Source organism: Vigna umbellata, chromosome 11 (assembly GCF_029865625.1).
Source record: "Vigna umbellata cultivar VRB3 chromosome 11, Vumbellata_1.0, whole genome shotgun sequence".
In the NCBI taxonomy this organism is placed as follows: domain Eukaryota; kingdom Viridiplantae; phylum Streptophyta; class Magnoliopsida; order Fabales; family Fabaceae; genus Vigna; species Vigna umbellata.
Window position 1 is genome coordinate 9,680,846 of NC_142175.1, and position 6,000 is coordinate 9,686,845.

Here is a 6,000-nt window from a genome sequence, read left to right on the forward strand (position 1 = left end):
GAACCAAAACATACTTTATAACTATTGTGAGTCATATTCCATATTTTAATAATTATAATTCAACCGCTCATCGAATCAAAATATTACTTTAAGGTATCTACATGATAACCTTTCAATACAATTATGCCCTTAATTATGAACTTAATATTAATAGATCAATTTATGCAGTAGTAAAAAAGTGGTTTTTAACGCGTCATATACGCTTTGGTTATTTAAAAACCGAAGGGTATCAAAACATAGTAGCATTTTCAAAACTTTAGCGAAACTATATGTCTCAGTTCACTAGGAACCGATGCCTAAAGGACTATCTCGGTTCTTTGACCAACCGAAGTAGAAAACTTTGTCTCCCCCTGCAAATTAGCCTTTTCACGTGATAGGATTTTCGAAATAGGACATACTGCCTCGGTTCTTAGAAGAACCGATGACACAGGTCCTTTTTGCATCGGTTTAACCGCGAATCGATGCGTATAGTGTGAAATAATTTCAAATTTGACATTTTTATTTTTGTTTTCAATATTTTCTGAGGAGTATATGCCTTGGTTCTTTTACTTAACTGAGGTAATAGTCTTTGCATAAGTTCAAATTCAGAACCCTAAATGCAAACGCACTTTCTTTCGCAGTCTTCTTCCTCTTCTCTTTCGTGCCTCCAAAGCAGTTCCTCACTACACCGCCGCTGCTCCATCGCTGCACCGCCACAGTCATCTCGCCTTGGTGTCGTCTCGTTCGCATTTGCACCGTCGTTGCACCGCCACCGCACCGCCACCGTCATTTCGCCATGGAGTCCTCTTCGCTGCCTTGACACCGTCATCTTGCCTCCTCTAGCGTACTTGTTTTTCGCGGCTGCCTCCACCAGTTGTCGTCATCGTTGGCCATTCTTCATCGTCGTTGTTGTTCACGCTGTTGACGTTCATCCCTTCTCTATACGAATAGAGGCCTAAAGTCTGGAAAACACAACATGCTACTGCTTCGGTTCTGTATGAACCGAGGCAAAATCCTACCCATTTTTGCCTCAGTTCGTAACCGAGGCAAAAAGCTTATCCCTTTTGGCCTTCCCTATATATGCCTCGGTTGCAGAACCGCTGCTTATAGGTGAAAATAACAGTTGTCGTTTTCCCTTACTTCATTAGTGATAATTTTAACTAACCACATAATGGTCTTAACATATTTAAATAATATATATGTGATTCAAAAATTCTAACATTTAGAGGTTTGGGTGCACAAAAAAACACATCTTGTGAGCTCAAGTGTTGTTAGGGCTTATGGGAAAATCTTTTATGAGTGCATATTTGTGTCCTCGTTTAGTCTTTAATCTTGGATTCTTAATTGTTTTTTGTGCTTTAAAAGATTGTTTCAATTAAGATTTGTTATAATTTGGTTTATTGATCATGGGATATAAAAACAAGTTAAAAATAATTTTTTAGTTGCATACATGTTCTTTGGATATTTCGAAGTGTTTTAATTTATTTGTAGCTAAATTAAGTTTATGGAGATGTGAAAATAAATTGGTTAAATCTTCCTAACACCTTAAAGATAAATTCAAGAATATAAAATAATCAAAACCATAAAAATACAAGTCAAACATTGCATGAAGGAGGCAAGAAAATTATGAAAAAAGTGAAGAAATTTGGCTAAGTAGAGAAGAGGGAACGAGAAACAGAAATTGGACCTTGCCATTTTCTCTATTTTTTCTACAAAAAATATTTTTATAATTGATAAAAAAAATCTTTATGATAAAAGATAATTTGGTAATATTATATATTTAGATACTTTATTTGATATTTTTAAATAATTATCTTATTTAACTATACGAGTCAACAGATAATATTTGTCAAATTTTTTTTAATCTAGCAAATTAAATATTTATATATATTCTACAAGAGTCAAATATATTTTGAAGATATTCGATTATTTATAAGATAATTAGAGGGGATCACATTATCAGAAAGAATATTACAACAGAAAAGTCCAAAACAAAGCACAATCCAATTTTTGTATAAAGAGACTTAAGAAAATACATTAAAGCAGCTTAGAAACCCTTTGGACGACCTAATTCATTCTTTCCACCATCTTTCATGTTTTCCACTCTCTCTTCTTATATTTTTGTTATTTATACATCCCCTAAAGTTTTGAACCACTGTAGTTGATTCTATTGTAATTTCTTAATTGGATTTTGAAGTTAGATGAATAAATTTGTTTATTCTTTTGATTCTTATTATGATTTATTTTTATATGTATTTTGTCTCTTAATCAACCTATTTTTCATTATCATTTTTATCTCTTTTTATCTTTTTCTAACTTTATTTCTTTCTTTCATTTATTATTTATTTTGTTAAACCCTATCTATTTTGAAAAAACAGTGAAATCAACATATTTTCTTTATTATTTTTATCTCTTTTTATCTTTTCTAATTTTATTTCTTTCTTTAATTTATTATTTTTTTTAATCTCCTTTCATCCTCGTAGGATCTCCATATTCTTTTTTTGTTCATTATTCATTTTTTGGCTTTCATGATAATGAAGAGTTAAATTCATTTTGTTGATAGTAAATGTAATCAATTGAACTCTCGTATAACTTGTGTTGATTATTTATATATATTTATATATATACATATATATATATACATATATATATATATATATATATATATATATATATATATATATATATATATATATACCTTTCCGTTAAATGTTAGTACGTTATTTCTTTGCTTAATTTTTGTTCTAGTTCGACATTCTTTTGTAAGTGTTAATAATTTTTCCTTAAGACTTGAAAAAATATCATCTAAGCTCTTATAGTCTTGTTTGGATATGTGGGTTCTTGATATGCATTTGTTTAATCTTTGGAGTTTTCATCTAACCTTTTAAGACTAAGCATATTGTGTTGAATTAGAGTACATTTAATATCAATTTCAAGCTTAAACATTGTTAAACACATTAAAAAAAATTATATATTGTTATTATCTTGTTATCACGTATGAGAGATTTTGTGATACAATAGTTGGTCATATAGAATCATAGTGGAAGAAAGAGGGTCGATTGTTGCATTTCTTGCTTTCTTCGTTATTGTCTTTGAAATCTGAAAACTATAATTGTTATCGTTGTATAACAACATTCTTCTGACATAGTAATGAATGAAACCATAATATCATAATACATACATAGTGTTACCCCATATATTATTGTCATTTATTATTTATTGTGTTTGTTAATTGAAGGTTCCCATGTTACATATTTTCTATATTATGTTTTTGATGGTGTAGCAACAAATATTGAGTGTTTATAACTTTCATACTTTGGGTGTGCCATTCATTCACAAAAAAATTAACTGAGGAAAGAGCATGATCATCATTGGCCTTGATATAGTTACTTAAATTTTTTTATATATGTTAAGATTAATTATCATACATTTGAACTATTATTTGTTTTAGAATGTAAGACTTTGTTATAGTTTTGTCCATAAAAAACGTCTCAGATATTTAAAAGAGAAAAAAAATATTTAAATCATATTTTACATCAGTTTTGATATGAATTTGTTTAATAAAATATTATTATTAATAATAAGTGTCTACCTTAATATACACTTATAATCAATTAAACTTTTAAATAGTCAATTATCTTTAAAACTTGCATAATTAGTCGATCAAGTAAACTCAAATATTATATATTTTAAATTGATGAATATCTTGCAATTATATTATTATAAAGTTTAAATATAGTATTATTAGAAGTATTTAATACTTTTAGACATAATAAATTGAAAAGGATAGATAACTAATTGATGTTCTCAAAAGAAATAATTCTAAAGTAATTCACAATTTCTATAAATAGAAATCTCTTTAAAAATGAAGACAGAATCATCTATCCTTAAAAAAAGACATGTGAGTCTAAGTCTTCGTTTGATACTTTTTTTTTTCTTGATTTTCTTATTTAAAAGAAGAAAAAGTTGACTCAAATACACATATAAAGAAAAATGGTAAAATGTTAAAAGAGTTTTATTTAAGAATGGAGAAAATAATATTTTAAAATGAGTTTTAAGTTAAGCTCTCAAATAATTTTTCTTTTCTTAAATAATCAATATGGCTTTCTCATTATTGATAGAGATATTTTTTTCACGAATGCTCGAATCGATGAAACCGTATTGGCAAATATAGAAAAATAATAATTTAAGTTAATAAATACATAAAATATACATAATACATATCTTAATTACTTATTTTTAAGTGTGTGAGTCTTGAGATGGGTTATTCTCAAAATGTACTTGATATTCTAAACTTTCATGTTGTGTAATTAATGCTTATAAATTATAATTTATTTTAAATTTTTTAATTTAAACTTTAAAACATTATTAGTGCAGATATTGGAGGTTAATTGAAGGGTGATTACACTATTAATATTCATGACATAAACACATATATTTGTTTTAGGACATGGTTGATGACCCATTATAATAATGCATATTTTGAACCCTCCAGTTGTCCATTTGCATTCCTCAAACCCTAACGGAAAATGTCATTTGCATTTTTAATTACAATGATTGAAAGTTGAAATGCAGATTTAAGCAGCATGCTTGATGATAATGCCAAGTTTTCAAGATGATTACGTGGCCTCTCACCATGCAACCTGATGCATGCACCTAATTACTTATATAATTTCATTCATAGTTTTTTATTCACAATAAGAAATAAAATATTTTCATCATCAAGGTCACGATTTCATATCACTAAACACAAATAAATATTGTAATATTTGGACTTTCACTCTTGAAAAATAAATTAACTGTTAATTTGAAAAATAACGGTAGTCATTTTCTAAAAAAAAAAACAATAGTTTTAATTAAGTTTAAAGTTTATGATAAATTTTAGTATCTTTAATTCATTTCTTATTAATTTTTTGTATTTATTAAGTACTAACTTTTTTTATATCTTTAATTAAGTTTTTCCTATTTATATTTTCTATTAACTGATAATATAAATGTTATTTTATCCGTAAGTTTATTTAGTTGTTGTCACATATTATTTTATAATAATAAAAATTGTAGATTTGAAATGTATATTAAATTTGTTTTAATATGATTAATAATTTCATATTATTAAAAATTAAGATTAAAGATAATTTGATTATTTTTTGACTTTTCAACTCTTAAATATACCTTTTAAAGATAAAACTCAACTTTAATCTTTAAAATAAATAATATTAAACTTCATTATAGTTTTATCTTTAAAATGTATGTCAAATAATAACAAAAGAATAAGTATTTAAATTATTTGTTACCTAGACTCTTAAATAATAATTAATCTTAATGATTTTGTCAAAATTGGAAAGAAAATATAATATATGATAGAAATAAATAAGATTAAGCCCTTGTATATTTTATTAATGTTGAGATTTTCTAAAGTGATGTAATCGTTTTTGTTTCGTGGAATATATATGGAGAAGTTCACGACATGTGGACGCTTCTAATGGACTGAATTATCATCTCTAGGTGAACTGGAACTTTCCCTGTTTAATTAACATTTCAATTTAATCATTACGATATTTTAATTTGAGAAATATTAGTAGTATATTATCTCACAAACTCTCCACCACCCATCTTTCTTATTGGATATTTAATGGAAAAATCTACCCAAGTTTAATCAAAAGACAAATTACACTTGTTTATTTTATGGTCTTATTAAAAGATACTTACATTCTCTAATTTTTAAATCAACACGTTGCAATATTAAAATTTTATACTTTCACCCACCTATAAATACATAAAAAAATATTTTTTCATGATGGCATTGTTTAAATATAAAATAAGTAAACATTTACAAAATATATAGACAAGTATTATTATATTTGCTTATTTTTATAAGTGTTATAATTTAAATAAAATAAGACGATGATCCTTTAAAAGAAATAGAAGACAAATGTTTATATATAATATTAAAGGGAATTTTCAATTTAATTAAATAATGTATGTCTCGATTATTTAATATTTTTTTGTAAAATTTATCCA